Below are 18,111 nucleotides of genomic sequence, written 5' to 3'. Positions count from 1 at the left end.
AGGGGCTTAGCTTATAAATATGCTGCTTTTGCTGTGCTCCTTGTCCTTATTTCCTAAGGGAATGCAGATACGGGCAGGTTCAGTGGGTGTCCAGAGCAGGTAAATGGTTAAAAGGAGCTGAAGTAGAAAACTTTCCTCCGGATCCAGCAGCATTTGTGTTTGCTCTCCAGCTTGCAGGGGCTGGGAGGGGGGAACGGAAGGGAGAGATGGCAGATGCTGCAGAGCGTGCGGCTGCTGGCTCACCAGCTTGCTTTCGTTTTAGAGAGAGAGGAGACATGGGGGAGAAGCCCTCGTGCAGCCTTCCTGCCTTGGAGGCCTTTTGCAGAAGGAGCCCTTCTGGTGCTGCTTTCCCAGCCCCAGCATGCAGCCTGCTGGAGCTGAGGGGCTCTGTCCCGTAGGAGGCTGGGGTGGAAACGCAGATGCTTTGCAGAGTTCAGCCTGCCCACCTGGTGATCAACTGCTCCAACTTCTCAACAGGCAGCACGGCCAGGACGAGCACATGGCAGGAGCAGCGAGGGAGGTGGTGCGTGGTGTGCAGTACAAGGAGCCTGAAAGCAAGAGCTGCTCAGCAGGGCAGTGAAGTTGTTTTGCAAGACAGGTACGTGACAGGGATGGTGCTCCATCTTGGCCTGCTCCTGTGGAGGAAATGCTCTGCAGAGAGGTGGTGGCACTTTCTGCGGGGCAGGGATCCCTATTCCTCGCTGAGTAACCTGTGGAAGGAGCCTCCTGGCGTGCAGCACGTGGAAACCCCAGGACACAGCGCAGAAGGGGAAATGGAGACCGGTCTGGTCAGAAGGAGGGGATGAGCTGCAGGAAAAGCTGCTACATCTGGTGCTGGAGGGGCTGAACTCTGCGTGTGTCTGGTACAACCTGTCAGGCTCCCAGAAGCGTGCTGTGCACTCAGAGGCTTCGCTCAGGGATGCTTTCGCACACAGCCACAATTCAGTTAATTTTGCTCCTCTGGTGGCAGTGTTACTTCTCCCTGCCTTGTCTCTCCTGCTCGCTGTTGTCTAGGCTTTCTCCAAGAAGAGACCAGCTGACTTTATCTTCCCAGATGTTCCTTGTGATCTCTCCCATTCTAGCTTTTATCTCTGACCACAAGCAGCACTTGGAACAATTAACACCTTGTGCTCCTAACATCTTATGGTTTACAAGACAGGTCGTTACTAGGGCAACAGCTGCGCTTTTTTCTTTCAGCGTATTGACTAAAAATCAACATTTTATATTAAAGGTAAAGAAAAATAATATTCTCTGTAGCCACAGTGAGTTACAACACCATCCCTCCTGTAATCAAGATATTGCTGAATTATGGTGCTATAAACAAACACTTCTGATATAACCACAAACACTGTGGGACATGTAACACATTGGCAGTATATTTCAAGTGACAAACTCATTTATTGTGGGGAGCAGAGAGAGAAAAACACCTTTCCAGAAGTTGCTGCAAGGAATTACAGCAAAGAATGGCTGGAGCTTAAGGATGCAGAAGCAAAGTAATTCTGTCAAGCTGACCGGAACGAAGCGCCGTGTGAAGGAGATCTGAGCAGTACCAGGAGCTGCGAAGGAGAGGACATAGGACTTGATTATTCTCTCCCTCCCACTGGCATAAATCAGGATTGATTCCATAGTACTTAATAGAATTACCATGCTGTAAGACTGGTGTAACGAAGTAGTACCCAGGAGGTTTGGGAAGGGAGCCCGCAGCTATCCCAAAGTGTGAGTAGGCTGGTGTGGAGGCTTCCTTGCCTGCAGGTGGGACTTGAGTAACAATCATGAATCATTAAGGCATGTTACTAGCTGAGTGACCAAACTGCTCAGGAGCTCTGGATGTGAAACTGGCTTGTGCCAGATGCCACGGAGGCAGAGGAGAGGCTGGGAGCTGCTTGCTAAAGAGCTTTTGTCTCTTGCTGTGTTCCAGGTGGCTGTGGGGTCTCTTTGGTCAGCGGGATTGGAAGAGAGCCGTCGTCTGCTTCCTCGATGGTCTGCCAGCCCATGTGTTTGGTGAGTTTCACGTTGTGGGACTTCTTTGCCCAAATAGTGTTATTTTGTATGCTGTTTTATTATGCCATGATGTGCTGGTCTGTCTTGGTTGTGGTCTGCTGCCCAACTTGTTAAATACATGTGAGCTGTCAGTTGTGACTCTTGGCTGTGAACAGGACCACGGATGAAGAGGGGGAAGCAAGATGGGCTGGGCAGCTGCTCGGTAACTCCCTAGCCACATACAAAAAGATCCCTGTGGCATGCAGAGCTAATGGGAGAAGGGAGGGAGGGATATTGTCTCCCTCCATCCCCTTAGCAAACCTGCCACAGGAAATGATCAGGTATATAATCATCTCTGTGCACGCAGGAATTTAATAATGATTGAGCACTTGTGATCAGGAAGTACCTGTGCTTGAAGTTCATTCGGCGTGCGTTTGTAAATAACACGTACAGTGTGAATAGGTATGCAAAGTTTGCGTGGGATTTGAAGGGCTGTCTGCCTTCAGCAAGGGACCTTGAATTAAAAAAAACAACTGTCTGACATGGAGGTGACCTAGTTGACTTTGTAGGCAAGGATGGTTAGGGTGCTGTTGCTTCTGAAAAGCTTGGTTTCTAAACTTACAGTTGTAAGAATATTGGGGTTCTCTGCCTTCAGTCTTAAGTGAGCTTGCAGTTGAGGAGAGTAAAGCTCGAAGCAATCCCTGTAGAATTTGCAAATGAGCACACAGATGCGTTGAATAGGAGCTGTTCAGCTAAAGGACTTCTGATGGTTTTGACAACAGAGCTCAAAAGTTCCCTGAATAATAGGTCTGTGATTTCTGGCAGTCTGTAAGTGCTGAACTTCTTTAGATTTCAAAGCAAATAGATACATCTTAACAAAGACCACCTTGTGTCAGCTATCCTTAAAATTATAGCACATAGATTAAAATGAAACGTGTGTACTTGTCCCTCGTGGGACACCGGGGAAGGGAAAAGCATTATCAGAATTCTTTAAACTCATCTTAACAATATTGAACCAATTATTTTGTTAAATCTGGGTTTGTTTTCTGCCTCTCAATGAGAACATTTGAAGTCTATCATCTCCACCATTTACGAGTTACCAGTATGCAAGTGTAAAATTTCCAATTGGAACATATGGTATCAGAGGGAACAGGGGGAAAATATCTGATTACTCGCACTCCCCAAACTCCAAATCTATTGCATTTAGTATTTTGCTCACAGTTCCTGCAGGGGGAAATAAAAGAAATCATCTCTGAGCTGAGACCGAGCACTGAACATTTCACCCTGAGTAGGAATCTGTTTGAGAAACTTACAAGTAGCTGAAAGGGGAATAGAATAGAAACTGCATTTCAGTTTCTTCACTGTGGTTGCAACTACTGGCAGAACTCACCAACATCACTGGTAGCAAAAAAGCCTCTGAACCTTTGTCTCTAAGTGCTGACACCTGATTTGGGGTGTGCCTGAAGGCTGTGAAAGCCGCCTCCTGGGCGAGGAGGGACTCTCGGTGACCGCACTGACAGAAGAGACAACTTCACCTGCATTAACTCACATGGTTTGTGATCAGCTGTGCCGTTTGTGCAGGGGCCTGCCGCAGATACGGAGCAGCCTTGTGCAGTTGTGTGCTGTGCCTGGTGAAGGAGAATATGCTGGCAGCTGATAGAGAGCCAGCAGAGATGGCTGAGCGGTGGTGTCAAAGGAGCTCTTGCTGGGGTGCTGGTGGGTCCATAGCATGGGCTGTATCTAGAAGCAGAGGATCACTGGGTGAAACGTGGCTGGGCCTTTCACAGCTCTCTGCTGAGTGATACCCAACTGCTTTGGAGAGGGGTGGTAGGACCCCAGGACTGGAATGTTGTTTTCTGCCCTGAGGTTATGCAGGGCTAGACTTCATGTTTCTGTCTGCCCAAGGACAGAGCAAGGAAACGCTGCTGAGGCATGGTGCTGCTGTACAACAGCCCTGCCGCCAGCCAGTGCAGTGGGGTAGAGCAAGGGTCTGGTTGTTCAACCCCGTGGTGTCAGCAAGGCTGGGCGCTTTGGCTGCTAGCAGAGCAATGCGGGCACTGGGGTGGCTGTGTCCAGCTGCAGAGGCTTGGAACATGCTCCATCCCTGGGCCCTGGGATGCCTGCAAGCCTGCCCTGTCTGTCAGGCTGTGCAGGACATCTCGCTGGGCATATTGCTCAGGCTAACCCCATTATCTGTTTACACCCTTACAGAAAATGATAATGCAGCTCTTCTTCCTGTGAGGGGTAGCAAGTATCCCTCTTCTTTGCTTCCCTGCCTAGCAGAGGCTGCTGACCGATGCTGCATGATGCAAGATGCACTTCTCCCTCTCCATCCTGGCAGCATAAAGAAGGACTAAGCCTGTGACCTTGGGAATTGATGTGACCCACTCACAAAAGAGAAGGCTTTCACTCCAGAGCCCGGGTGGTTGTGTAGTGCCATGTGTACAACCAAATATAGCCTTCCTGCCATTCAGACAGAAAGCAGCATGTTTTGGAGCAACTTCCCTGGGAGGGGGAGGAACAGATGTTGGAACCAGAAGCGTATGTGACAGTTGGGAGAGACAGCGTGGAAACGCACAGTTGAAAGGAGAAGTCTGATGGGAGTGTGATGACAGCAGCAGGACTCCAGTGACAAGGAGTGGGAAGGAGAACAAGCAGAGAGGAGTGTTACTTCGAAAGCCGAGCAAAGTGCACAAGAAGATGTGTCAGGAAAGCGTCAGGGAAAGGAAGGGAGGAAATGTGAGAGTAGAGACAGGCTTTGGGATCTGTCTGCAAGCATGTGTGACCTGTTGCCTGACAAACAGAGAAAGGAAAAGCTTTTATTCCTCTGCCGCCTTCGGCTGGGCTAACTCTGCTTGCAGCCAAGCTGGCCGGCTAGCCATGGTGGAGTCTTCAGGCGTCCTGGTAGCACCTGGGAAAGGTAAAGCTGCCTGTGCTTCCACCAGAGCTCTGAACTCCTGGGGTAATGCATGTTAGGGACTATAGCAGGGATGCTGGATCGCCCAGGCCTTCCTTCAGCCCGCTGTCTTTGCAGGGTAGCACAGTAGCCACGTGCCTTGGGATGCTGAAAACGGGGGGAGCGGTGCCATCCTCGTAACAGGCTTCCTCTCTGAAACTGCATTCGTCGTAAGGGCAGGATGCATGAGGAGAGGCAGAGAACAAGTGAGCGTGTGTTCCTCCTGCAGCAGGGAGGGACTCTCCAGCAGCGCCGTACCCTGGTGATATAAATCACCTCTCTGCAGTGTCCGGTTTTACCTTAGTTCAGCAGATGTGCAAGGCACACTGGGAGCGTGCCGCTGGAGTGTAAAGCCCCTGATCTTACAGAGACTGCAAGAGCAGGGGGAGGGGGTGCTGCAACTTCTCCCGCAGAAGGATTTACGAGTGATTTTTTTCTGCAGACCCCTGCCTGCACGTGGGTTTGCCAGTGACACCCCCCCTTCCGCCCAGTGTGGCTCGGGAGGTGCCAACTGGCCAGTTTTGCTTTGTGCTTTCCTTTGGGGAGGGGGAAATTTCAGAGTGGTTGGCAGATAGACACCAGCCGTGGCTGGCTCCACAGGGAGCTGGGATGTATCCCTAAATGTTGCGTGGCTGGTGGCTCCCTCCCCCTCCATGCATGTCTTGCAGTGAAATCCCAACAAATTAGGGGACAGGCATGGCAGTAGGACTGCACGGATGTGCAAGGCTGTACGAGCTGGCAGCAGTGACATTTCCCATGTGTGCACAAGTATCTCTCCCCTTCCCTAAGCACCGTGCTCCCTGTGAGGCTGAGGCCAGGGTGTAGGATGCAGCTCAGGGATGTGTCTGGCACTGCTGGGGGGTCAGGGGCCTTGCCAGGGGCAGTGAATGGCACAGACTGTGCAGGTCGAGGTGTTAGTTTAGTTATTTATTACGATGAGGGAGCTGATGGGGAGAAACAAGAGGGGAAAGCAGGGGAGAGTCTTCCCTCCTTGTTAGGGCGCGTACTTGTGGCTGGAATGATTCATCCCACGCACGCAATTGTGTTCAGCTGTGCGCTCATTGTGCTAACCATCATGTGAGGGCCGGAGTGGGCTGCGACAAAGCCTGGGGGTGCTCCAGGCTCCCCGCTGCTCTGGGGGCTGTTAGTCCTGCTGGTTTTCCCCTTGGGGAAGGGAGGCAGAAGCTAGCTTCTCTCCTGGCCTGCCGCTGGCAGGAGCAGCTCCAGACAGAAGCAGTTGTGCTGGGACCTCCCGTAGGTGCTAAACGAGGGGAAAACACAAGCTCCTTGGGGTCTGAGGCACGCTGGTTCTCTCCCAGCTGGTATTTAGGGACTCCTCGACTTGCCTCCAGCCCCTTGTCACTAAGCCAGTCCTTGCTGGCCCACGTGCTGCTCTGCAGCAGGGCAGGATGTCCCGAGGGGGACGACCGCCTTCCCCAGTGACAGCAAGTAAGTTCCCCTCGGCTGATCCCACCATCTGCTCGCCTGCTCCTGGGCTGCCACGAGGGCCAGGGGCTCTGCCAAGCGGGGTCCCGGCTGGCCAGGCTCCTTGCAGGGCGGGTTATGAGGCAGCCCATCCAGCAGCCAAGTGCTCTCGGCCAAGATGCTGTAGCAGCACAAGGGCGGTTGAAGAAACAGCTTGGTGAAGGTGTGTTTGTGGCATGGCAAAAGCGTGTTTATGTGAAAACCTGAAGGATCTACCTATGCTTCCTCATCGGGAGCAGATAGATGCTGCAGGCTCTTGGCGAAAGGGGTCTAGGTGATGTAAAAGGTGATGAAAAGGCAATGCAGGCCTCTCTGCTCTCCGGTGCCTGCACTGATGGACTCAGCTGCAGGTCCCTTCTCAGACCTGGTCTGGGGCAGAGCTGTGGGTGGTTCTCATTGATCACCACTTCCAAAGCCTCCCCCATAGGCAGTGAGTTAGGGACAGTGCGGTTTGTGCTGTTTGCCCGGCTGAGGCAATGATGTGGGGTCTGGTTGCGAGGGGCATAAGGGGACCTGCAGGCCCCCGGTGTGGTTTCAGTGTCGATGACAATGGAGGAGCAGGCACCTTGGGCATTTTTACCCAGGACTGACAAACATCACAGCAGCGGTGCCCTGCATCCCCAGACATTTTGCTCTGTGCAGCAGAATTGCACCTTTCTGACTAACTTGCACCAGATCTTGGCCTCTGACTTTGGTAAGAGTCAGGATCAGACCCAGGGTGTCTTTTCTAAAGTTACTCATGCAGCTACTGAAATTAAAATCTCATGAGCAAGGACCTGTCTTCCCTGCAGTCTCAATTCAGAGTAACAGAGTGGCCTTTAGTCTCCAGAGATAGTTTAAAAACCTTCTCAAGGTCTGTGCTTCTCATGAAAAAGATAATTCATACAGTACTTGCCACATCTGACAGAGCTGGCAGCCTTTGTTCAATACAGTAACAGCGCTGTGCGCCGAATTAATCAGGGATTCAGCTCCACGCAGCCTTGTACCTGGGAAACAGGGCATCGCTAAACCCTGCGAAGGTGTGGGAGCGGCATTGGGAACACAGGCTGCATGTGATTTCTGTGTCAGCCATACCAGCCCAGGCTTGTTCGGAAGGTTTCCTTAGGACCAGCGGCGTGAGTTGCTCTTGCTGTCGCTGCAGTTGCGCTCGCAGAGCAGTATATCACCCGGCATTTTATGCTTGCCTAGGAAAGGGAGCCCGAATCCCCTTCCTGCACGGAGAGCTGACAGACCGGGGGCCAACGCACAACCCTTGGCATTTTTTATTTACTGTAGACCTCTTAAATGAAGGCTGTGAGATTTTTTTCATTTGCCACGTTACTGTATGGAACCAATCACTATAAATTTAAATGGAGAGCTGGTAGGAGCACACTTACCTTTTATATAATAATTGTGAGAGTGGCACTGCCGAACTGCTATTAGGATTATTCAGACCTTCTCAGATTTCAGTGTAAAACATTAGGCTGCCAGAGGTACTGTAAGGGTGTGATTATTCTAAGAGGGTAAGTAGTAGTGAGCTGTGTTGGCCAGAATTACTACAACAGACAAGTAGTGCTTAGTAGCTGGGAGTAGGGGAAGCTGAGAAGTATAATCTGCCGTTCAGAAATACAGCAGTCTGCATGTAGAGTCCAGCCTGATTTCTATCTGGATCTGCACCGACTTGATGACTTGGTTCTTAAATTATCACCGGGGATCATCTGAATCGTTGGCTGAGCATAGGTGTTAACCCTGGGCCCAGCACTCCTCTGGGGAGCTGAAAAAATGGAAACAATGCAGCAAAAACGTCACACTGGTGCTTGAGCCAACGTGGCACTGGAGAGTCATGCTCTTAATTTGATGGGATCTACTGGTGAAGACCTGCCCCAGGTCCAGCTGTGCTGGCAGAGGAGACCTTCTGTGAGCAGTGCTGAAAAGGGTTGTGGTGCTGGGAGGGATCTTGCCGAGTGTGCCCAGCTACCCTGCTGTGGGCATTGTCCCTCCTCCCATATCACCTCAGAAAGGACAAGGCATTGGCAACTTGTTCTAGGAGGCAGGGAGAAAAGAGCAATGCTGGATGTACGCTCCTAGGCTGCCTTGATTTTCTCCTGTGATTGAGATTTTGATTTTGCATCCCATATGATTTTCCTGTTATAACACACGCCTCTTGGCTGTCACTATAACAATGCCTTTTCTTGGCAGGGAAGGCAAATCTGAAAGGAAGCTGTTGAGCACTCTTCTGTGTGAGTTCCTCAGACGATGGTTGTGTTTCTCCCCCTCGTTCCACCCGTTTTCAAATAATTTTCATGCTGGGAATAAATCTGAGCGCATAACAATAATGTTCAGCATATGATAACCAAGACAATTGTATATATACAAGCAGCCACATGGAAAACAAATGAGCTGATGGAAAGACAGGAAAAAAAGTGCAAGATGAACCAGAGACACAGTTACCATTTTCACAGTAAGACCAAATAACTTTGCCATTTCCATGTAACTACTCTTTTTTTTTATTTCCCCAGGAAAATAGGATTCTGAAAAACATTTTTAGTTACTAATTTATTTATTTTTCTCAACAATTTATGCGATGGTGGGAAAAACCTGTCTCCCGTCAGCCAGTATGCTATGGGCCAACTACACTTGAGGAACACAAAGCTGAATTCTTCCCTGAATTTTGTCTATGAGTTTCTATTGAATTCAGTGGCGTTTTGTAGCTGGAGCTTGGGATTTTGACACTACTGTATGAATTAAAGAACAGAGAGGTCTAAACTATTTGTATATTTTTAAATGCCAAATACACTGGGCTGCTGCTGCTATCTTGAAAATGTGCTGTCTCTAATGATACAGGAAAGGAAGTTTGGCAGGTTTTTGATTTTTTTAAAAAAAATCTTTTCAGTATGTTTGTCTTCCTTTTATGAATGAAGCCATTTTTCTTTGAAAGGCATCTACTTTTAGTCAGGGAAAGGAACAAAGTGGAGACATTTGTGGAGAATTTTAACAAACACCTTTATCTTGGTATGAGAAGTTGTAATAAAAAAATATTGTTAATTGACTTCAGTGGAATCTTTGCTGGGCATACAATACACACCGCTGGTCTCAATAGAAAATGCCTTTTAAACCCAAAGTGGCTTAACAGGCCTGAAAGAAAATTGAAATAGTTGCAAATAAGGGGGGGAAAGTTCACCTTCCTTTAAGATGATTCTTGGTGTATATACATATACATACTTGGGCCTTTATAAGCATTTGTGCACACCCAAACAGTACCATTTTAGAAAGGCTTTCACTGTAACTGTTTGTTATTTCCTCGTTGTAATGTTCCTACCCTCCTGTGCAAAACAGGAATTAAACATGTTAACAAAGCAGATGTTCTACAACTGAGAAGCAAGAAGAATAGTTCAGGAGTACTTGGCAGAAATTGACGCCCTTTATTATTATTTTTTCCTCCAAATAAACTGTTCCTTCCACATCATCAAGGGTACGTTTACATGCCTGGTAGTAGCAACGAAAGTTACTTTGTCATAGTCTTCAACTCCATGTGTTGAGGAGAAATGCACGCTTTTCAGTAATGTAAATATACGTGTGGAAGTCCCAGCTGTACATTGCAACACTCCCCTTCCACTCCTTCATTGCTTCAGCATCCTTCTTTACTCTTCCCCACTGGCCTGCTGCATGTAGTACCTCCATGGCACAGCAGAAGGATTTAGCCTCATCTGCTTCGGTTCATGCTCTAGTGTCTTAGCCCAAATCCACCCTCATGGCTTGGCACTGCTTGGGAGTGACCTGGAGCTTTGGTCCTTCTCAAAGTCTTCCACCCTGCTCCAGTAGCTTGGGCACTGCTAGCAGTTTGGCCTGTGCCAGCATGGATATCCATGAAGGGGATTTACCCAGCCATTGCCACGGGGTTTGTGGTCCATGTCTGTCTCCAGGACTCGAGGCAGCAACTTCACAGGTAGCTCTGTGTGTCTGCAGAAGCTGCTGTCATGCCTTGATTACAGTGTAGCTGCAGACGAAGTGCAGTTATTGAAAATATTCTTCCTTCTTGATAGTTTAATTGGTAGCATTTAGTTAATTGTGTGTATTCTCTTGTAGCAGAATTAAATCTAGAATTATGCAACTGATCGGTTTTTCAAAAGCACAGAGTCACTCAACTCTGCCGTCACGGGAGAGCCCACCTGAATCACCCAACAACTTCCAGTTGTTTGAGCTGCTGTTTTCTGTCTGTTGCTATGGTGAAATGATAGCGCCAAACTGATACCAAAAAGGAAGCAATATTTTCTGAACAGATTTATGAGAAGGAAAAAAGCAGGTAGGGGACAAAGAGGTTATGGGCAGGGAAAAAAAAAATAGCTGAAGGGACTTGGAGGGGCTTCCTAAGCCAGTGTTTGGGTGCTTGTCATTCTCTTTAACTGAAGGTCCACCTAACCCCTTAGAGAATCAGCTTGTGCAGTGTCACCCTGGTGGGTTATTTTTACAAGCGATTACATGTTCTCCTAAACTGTAAATATTTGTTAATTTATTTGCATTTTTTTCTTGCTTTTAGTGAGGATACATGTGTATGGACAAAGTATTCATTTTGTAGCTTCGCAGTCGGTTTTAGAGAGCAGCATTGTGCTGGTCGCAGGTCAAGAAAACTGCTTTGGTCTCCTCCTTTGCAGGCCCAGTGCTGTTTGTGTCCTTCCTGACAATTGCATTTTCAACCCCTCACAAAGCTCTGTTGCGCTAGCAGTGTGTTTCCCACCGGGCTGGAATCACCCTGTGGCCTCCGGTTCTCTTGCACCCAGACCTTCAGCCTACTTACGGTGCCAGTGGGAACAGCTGGTCAGCGCGATGCAGCCCAGCAGCTGATCGATCCAGGAGCCTGACCAGGGTGGGAAGAGGCAGACAGAGCTCTTGGTTCACAGCTCGCGTGGAGAGAGCTCGTTCCTCCTCCTGCCTAGCCAAGAGCGTGGTACGTCACTCCTGATCTCAGCAGTGACACAGGCATCTGGAGGCAGGCAGCCTGGCTTTAGCTGTTAGAAACAATTGATGGCCATGGCCAGACTCAAAGCTTCATTCAGCAATGTGTTGGGAGATAGTGGAGCACCAAGATGATGCCTCTGGCAGAACAGTCTCCTCTTTCTTTCATTTGAGCGTTAGTGGTTTTAATGTGTCATCTAATCTGCATGCAGCGTACCGACCCTGTCCTGTTTTGAAGTGCGGATGGTGGTGGGATGGCCAACGAGAAAAGGATACGCTCTCGTGTCCAGATGTTGCTTGGGGGAGCGGGTGAGGGGTGGGGGCATTCATGGGTTTGTAAACAGCTATTTGATGGTCTGAAACCAGCTCTGTCAATAACAACATTTCAATACAGGGAAATAAGTAATAAGTGGCAGCTTTCTTGTCCCAGCGCCAACCTTTCTTATCACTTCTGTTAGCGTCACTTTGTCTGAACCAAGCCTTGGCCATACGATCACCAGCCTCTTTCTAATGTGGGGTCGTGTCTCCCTTTATATCTGATCCTTTGCTGGACTGCTGTTGGGTTGGAATTGCACTGGATTCCTAATGGAGTTTCTTGGTCTGCCGTCACAGCGTGATTACAAGAACTTGTGTTGCATTGAATGTGGTCTTGATTGCTTGCCAATTAAAGTGCAAGGAGAACGCTCACAGCCTTCTCCTTTAAAATTACATCTAGACTTGATCTCTTCTGAAGGCTATGGGAAGCTTGTAGAGATTTTTTTCTAGTTGTCCCATCTTCCTACCTTTAGTATTTGGCTTGGTGGGGTAGGTAGATAAATGCTTTTTTTTTTTTTTTCCTCAATACCTTTATTTTTTTGTGTGTGGAAGCAGAACCTCCCTTCTGAAGTTGGATTTTGCTCATTGCTTATACCCCAAGTCGCTTGGGGTTACACAGTTTTGGATAGGACCTCTTTAAAAAGAAGTTACACAGAAGCAGATGGTCCTGTGGTAGCTGAGCATGGAGGGAGACGCCTGAAGAAAGTGTGCTGTGGCAGGAAGGATGTGTTAGATGAGGGAGCAGAGACGTACTGGGCGTGTAAGGATGCAGCATGCAGGGGCCATGCAATTTCCAGGGATCTGGTAGCGTGGGAGGTGCTACGCTGCGGTGGCAAATCTCTTGGAGCAGGTGTGCAGGGGCAAACTGCCTGCTTGCCACCCCCTGGGCAGCCTGGCAGTTTGTGCTGGGAAGGAGCCAGGTCTGAGGTGTGAAGGGAAGCAAAAAAGGGAGGGGGAGAAGGGAGAGAAAGAGGAAGAAAGAGCCAAGAGGAGAAGGGACAATGTAAGAGGAAGGGAGGGTGGGGGGGAGGCCACCTGCGAAGGTAACTGTGAGTTTCTGTTTATTTTGCCAGTGTTTATACCGCAAGGAGGTTTTGAACTGCTGCCTAATATGACTGTCAATTATTTTAACTTGTATTTCTCACCTCAGTCCCCATGAAGTGCATTTGACAATAATTAATTTTGTGTGTGCAACTGGGAATGTATCCTACTCCTGCAGAGGTGTCAGCTTAATGGGATACGGCTACACGGGATAACAGGCTGTGCCTCCACATTATGGGATTCGGAGGGGTGGAGGGGGGTCATCTGTTCATCTGGACTAATATTTTAATTGTTGGAGCATTAGGTTTCCCATAGTTGAACTGGGATCAAATTAACCTCTGTCTCTCTGAACTTGCATGCTGGCAAGCTCCCTTAAACACCACTGCTAATTTTATTTTCTATTTTCAGCACGTATTTAAGATAACTCTTTTTGTTTAATAGGTTAGAGAGGAAATATTCTCACTGGCTGAGATCCCAGTGAGCAATTACAAATATTTTACTGTAGTTACAGAACTTGGAATTCAGCCGTAGACTGTGGGCATCAGAAAATCCACGCGTGGAAATCCCACGTGTTGTAAGAATGGGAGAGCTTCACGTGGACTGGAGGGATTCCTCCTCGTTTTTACTGAAGTCAAACTCTTGATTTAAAAAATAAAAAAGAATAAAAAAAGTTCTTACAGTTCTGAATCAAACCTCTGCAAACAGCTTTTGACTATACCAGTTAGAGAAGGGTTAATCGAGCCTCTTCATCTCTATTGCATGTTAACACAGAAGGTCAGTGATGGGAGAAGCTAGGTCCAAACTGAAGGCTTTTGAAATAGCTCCCTAACTAGCCTAATGAATATGCTGTTGAGATGAACAGGTCATTTAACACTTTTCTTGTCGCTATTGTCCATCCAGCCTTAAACGTTAACTCTGTCACTCTGATAGGCTGGTTTTGCTTAAAAAGGTTTCCTGGCTTTGTTAGGCTCCTAGGAGGGATTTCCCCCCGCCCTCACTTCTGATTGCTGGCAGAACCCTACGGATGTGTTTATATCAGCCTCTTCTTTCGGGTCAAGTCTTCACTGGAGAGTTTTGCCAGTGGGTAGGGGTTACGAAGAGATGCGATCCAGCCAGGGGTGGAAGCGCCAAGCGCAGTCGTAATTATACTGCTTAAACTGCAGCTTGCCGACCACATCGCTCGCCTCGCTAAGGGCAGGGGGTTTTGGCTACGCTGCTGTAAGGAACACGTTGCGATGTGCTGGGATTGCCGTGTCCACACCAGAACCGCTTTAGAGAGCTGGTGTGCTGGAGCTGCACTGCTGCGAATCCTGGGGCTGGTGGAAAGGAGCCTTGTGCTGATGCTACCCCCCCAGCAGAGATGGGTAGCCCCGTCTCCGGTGTTTCTGCAGGGCCTCGAGCACATCCTGGGCATGCTGCCGTTGGCTGTCCAGGTTGCTTTAATAAACATGTCACAGGGACAGAGCTACATGCTTGATAGAGCTGAATATTTATCAGAAGTGTTTTCATGAACTTCCTCACCCCGTGAACAGCTAGTGTGTGTCATCTTGTTTTTCCTGTGACCCGCTGCGCCCTGTAGGTATTGTAGGTGACGCTACCTATGATCGATACAGTCAACACAAGCGGCACGCTGCTCCGACCACTGTTGGACAAACCCAGTAAGGACACGGCATCAACTCGAATCTGCTGGTAGGCTGAAATCATCCTGAGCGCTGAGCAAATGCACAGCAGAACTAGCCTGAGGTCAAGTACGAGGTGATGTCAGGCAAGCTTTCCACATCAAGGCAACCCGGACTCAGGCTGGGAAGCTTGTTAAAGGTCTTGAGGAATAATCTTTTACACTGAGTCGTTGTCCTGTAGGATCCCTCTGAGGCACTCATGGTTTCACCGGTAGGAAGGGGATGGTGGAGGGGCATTGTCTGAATGGCCAGATAAACCATGCAGCTGATCAGTGCTGGTGAAGATGCTCTTTCCTTACTATACCCGTCATATGGGCAGTTCCAAAAAAAATCCTTTATCACTCTGGTCCTTTTCAATGCTTCTGATTTCTGAACAGCTTAAATACACGGTGGGCCATACTTTGCTAGCGATCTGACACAACTGGAGCGGGATAGACAGAGCTGTGAGAAGGCCGTCCTCACCAAGCTGTGGCTGGCGTTCAGCTGAGATCTGGCTGTTGGCGGAGGAACAGGTAAACTTACTCTAGACCTCAGGCAATTCTGTGGAGCAGAAAAAAGAGTTTCATTTTGTAACTGAATTTGAAGTGTATCTGTGTATAATCGATTGATTTGTCCAAGGAGTCCTTGGTGACTCCAGACTCTTTCAATGCAGCCTCCCTGTTCTAATCATCTCTAGCTGATGAGGAGATGTCATTCCATGTTGGCCGGTATTGACTTGGCCTCAGCAGTTTGCAGCTCTGTTGTTTCCTGGACCAACATGATTTACACAGAAGGGAAACCTTCAGTGCTTGGCGACATCAGCTGGGACGGAACTTGGCAGGGAATCTCCTCAGCAACAAGCTACTGGAAGTATTTGAAGCTGTCTGCTTGCTTTGGGACCTTGGATTAAATTTTATCTCAGTCCTTATATTCAAGATACTGCCAAGCCTGGGTCTTGCTGTGGGATGTTGGGTATGGCTGTCAGTTGCTTAAAAACATGGCATGTGATTGCAAAATAAAATCTGTCTGTAGCAGTCATGGGGGGCATCAGGTCAGATCTTTTTGAAGAGTAGGTACAAGACTGTGCATTGAGCTCTCCCTGCATCCTGGGACCATTGCAAACCTTGCAAGAACCAGGCACCCAGGAGTTTCTTTTGGATTTGGTTTTCTTCTCGTGCTTCCTAGAGCATGACAAGCATGTCCTTATGTCTGTAATGTTAAAAAAGAGGAGGAAAACCCTAAAACTTGCCAAACCCACATTTACAGGAGATATGGAACAAACCCCCTCCCTCTCCTCACCCAAGTTACTGACACACCGATGTTTTGAGCAGGAGAGTAGGACTGGTCTGTTGGTGAGCTGCTGTCAAACGGGGTAGTCCTGGCTGTTCCCTTCTGCACCCTCCTTTGCCTTGGCTCTGGGACTCACCTAACTCCTTGGTACTTGGTTCAGCTCACTAATCCAGCAGAAAATTAAACAGGGAGGGCTCAATTTGGGGTTTTGTTTATTTTTTTGTTAGGTTAGTGAGCTGCACTGGCTCCCACAGGACTCAGGGGAAGGCCGGAGCCAGGTGGCAGGAGGAATTGGGACTGCATGGCCTGGAAGAAGTTGCAGCAAAAGGTTGAATTTGCTCAGCCAACTTTCTAGGCTGTTTTCCTGGTGCAGCACAGGAAAGTGCTTAGACATGGGTGGCCAGGTGCGATGCAGAGGGCACTGGGGGAGGATTTGTTTCAGCAGTGGCAATTCGGGAGGTGAGTACAAGCGTTCCCTGGGGTGTTATGTTCACCCGTTTGTTACTCAGCCCTCCGCTGCTTTCAAAACCATGCTGGGACAAAACCTTAAACCCAGCTGTCTCTCAGCTACCAAAATATCTCCTTTGCCCCTTGACCAGCTGTCAAAACTTTCTCGGCCTTCCTAGAACAAGCATCTTAGGGAATGTTTCTCCTGGCTTATGAGAAATAGGAGGGATGCTCGGGAGATGACTAGCAGGACTGCACATTTGATGCCAGGTGCCGGTCCTGAGCAAGCTCCTCAACAGTCCGTCCATCTGGGCTGCTCCCAGCTTGGTGTGCTCTTTAGGACAAGATCATGGTTTGGGGAAGAAAGTGCTCCAGAGCAAGAATTCGCACAGCTCCAGAGCCAAGGAAAAAACAAAACAAAACAAAACAAAACCCTTAATTATTCAACTAGTTTGAAACACTTTAAAGTATCCCTAAAAATTGGTTGAGAGTGATGTTTGTCAGCTACAAAGAGATTATCCTGCAGTAGCGTTGCTTGTCTTATTTTATGATGATACTACAGAATACAGTCCCTCAGGTAGCCTCATTAATGTTTATGAATGAGCCCCTTGTTTTAAGCTTTTGGTTTTAGAACGTGGAAATAGGGCGCGAGGCTAGTAAGACTGGTTTTACCATCCATGCTGTGGAAAGCCCAAGGACACGTGTGTGAGGTCTCAATGAACCTCGGGCAGTTCTGCGTAGGGATGACAATTGGATTTGGGCGTTTGCTAGATGGGCTGGGAAGGTGCACCCCGAGGGAGAAATGCAGGGAGGACTTGGGCTAAAATCCTCCGTGAAATTCTGCGCCTTTCCCAGTGGATCTGTCAGCAGGAGGCTGGCACTCCTCTGTGTCTCATCAGGCAGTTTGTGTCGGTCTCTTCCAGCAAAGGCAACCTGTGGCCATGTTGTTAGAGCCATAAGCACTTAGCCGGGGCAGTGCCTGGCGAACCTTGCTGCCTGGCAGCACCTCAGGCCAGGGTGGAGGCTTCTTTGCGCTATCTGTTCCCTAAAGAGGGCAACTGTTTCTTCTGGCTATCTTAAAGGAGGGTGGCAGTTGCGCCCAGCCCATAACAGTGTGCAGTGGTTTCTGAGTCTTACCGCTCCAGCCTTAAAATAACAGCTCTTTTTTTCCGAGCCAACCAACAATTGTGGTCAGCCACTAATACCAGTTCAGCCATTCGGCAGCTACCCTATGGGAAGCGGCTCTTTCAAGGGAGCCGAAGGAGACCTCGGCCCTCGGCCCCAGAGCTGGGCTCGTTTCAGCCCAAGTGCGCGTGTGGAGATTTCCTAGCACGCAGCCAGCCTCTGTAACAGCCACCAAATCCTCGAAAGCTAATATCAACCAGATTGTGGAAGTGGGTTGGAAATAGTAACTCCAGCTAGTCGCGGCGGTGTTTTTACTTGCTGAACGAGCGGGTGAAGCCCCGCAGCTCTTTTCCATCGCGTGTACCGCCTGTCATCGGGCTTTATTTTGGACTCGGCTCCTTTGCCGTTCCGCACAGCGGTGGCCGGCCCTGCGAACAGCCCCACTGACATCGGAACCGGACCCTGGCGGCTCCGGGGCAGGAACCGCACGCACCAGCGGCTGCCGGGGGGCTTCCCGCGACCTTTAGGGGGGCCGCAGCATCCCTCCTCCCTGCGGGGCTCCGCGCTGCCCGGGCTGCGGATCCCCCTCCAAACCCTCCCCCCGGGACCGCCGACCCCCTGCCGCGGGGGGGGCTCCGCGCTCGGCCCCACGTGGCGGGATAAGGACCCGGGCGCGCCCCCGCACGCGCCCCCGCACGCGCCCCCGCGCCAAACTTTTCCCGGGGGCGCGCCGCCGCCTCGCCCCGTTCACCCCCGGCGGGCGCTCAGTTTTGAATGAACGGCCTCGGCGGCGGCGGCCAATGGGCGCGGGGCGGCGCTTAATATTCATGAGGCGGCGGGCCAATGAGAGGGCGAGGAGGTTGTTTTAAACGGCGGAGCCCC

General features: G+C 49.6%; 1 long non-coding RNA gene across 1 annotated transcript; it reads left to right on the top strand.

Moving 5' to 3' along the window:
* The first annotated feature begins 42 nt into the window (after positions 1-42).
* On the top strand, positions 43-9,220 carry LOC126913462 (uncharacterized). Its single transcript, XR_007708799.1, has 4 exons — positions 43-99; positions 478-598; positions 1,919-2,001; positions 8,600-9,220. It is a non-coding gene; the product is annotated as an uncharacterized LOC126913462 (long non-coding RNA).
* The last annotated feature ends 8,891 nt before the right edge of the window (positions 9,221-18,111 follow it).

This window comes from Cygnus atratus, chromosome 13, assembly GCF_013377495.2.
Source record: "Cygnus atratus isolate AKBS03 ecotype Queensland, Australia chromosome 13, CAtr_DNAZoo_HiC_assembly, whole genome shotgun sequence".
Lineage (NCBI taxonomy): Eukaryota > Metazoa > Chordata > Aves > Anseriformes > Anatidae > Cygnus > Cygnus atratus.
Note: the sequence above shows the minus strand (reverse complement) of the source record. Positions and strands in the feature narration are given on the sequence as shown.